The sequence below is a fragment of the Penaeus monodon genome, chromosome 21, assembly GCF_015228065.2.
Source record: "Penaeus monodon isolate SGIC_2016 chromosome 21, NSTDA_Pmon_1, whole genome shotgun sequence".
NCBI classification, from domain to species: domain Eukaryota; kingdom Metazoa; phylum Arthropoda; class Malacostraca; order Decapoda; family Penaeidae; genus Penaeus; species Penaeus monodon.
The window spans coordinates 37,085,839-37,086,256 of NC_051406.1; the positions used below are offsets into that span (position 1 = coordinate 37,085,839).

Consider the following 418-nt stretch of genomic DNA (forward strand, 5'->3'; position numbering starts at 1 on the left):
GAAAATAAACTTTTTTTTTAGAATGGACAACTTTCATGTACTTATTAATTCATTCTTTTCTTTCAGCAACTTTCTGAGATGTGCAATTAGCTGTAATCATTGATTTAGAATAATGATCTCCAGATTCGGTTATGATTTTCGTCCAGTTACGTCCCCAAGAGGTGCAACTGCTCCTCCCTGCGAGGCTTAAGGTTGTAGGCCTAAGTATAAGCAATTGTTCCATAGGCCTTAAAATGTGCGGTTCTTGGCCGAGGACACTTTTTCTAACCCGAAGGAAGGAAAAACAGCTGTCCCCGAGTCTCTTAGGACAAATTATGTATTAAAAACAAACATTTCACAGGCCTAAGAATAGACAGTAGCCCCCCCCTCCCCCCCTTCCTCCTCCTTCGTTTTAACTAACCCCCGGTGACAGTGTATG

General features: G+C 41.6%; 1 protein-coding gene across 1 annotated transcript in view; it reads left to right on the forward strand.

Annotated features, from left to right (window-relative positions):
- The window catches only part of LOC119586447 (LIM domain-binding protein 3-like), a gene marked incomplete in the record, with an annotated part of 85,993 nt that overhangs the window by 76,785 nt on the left and 8,790 nt on the right, over positions 1-418 (forward strand).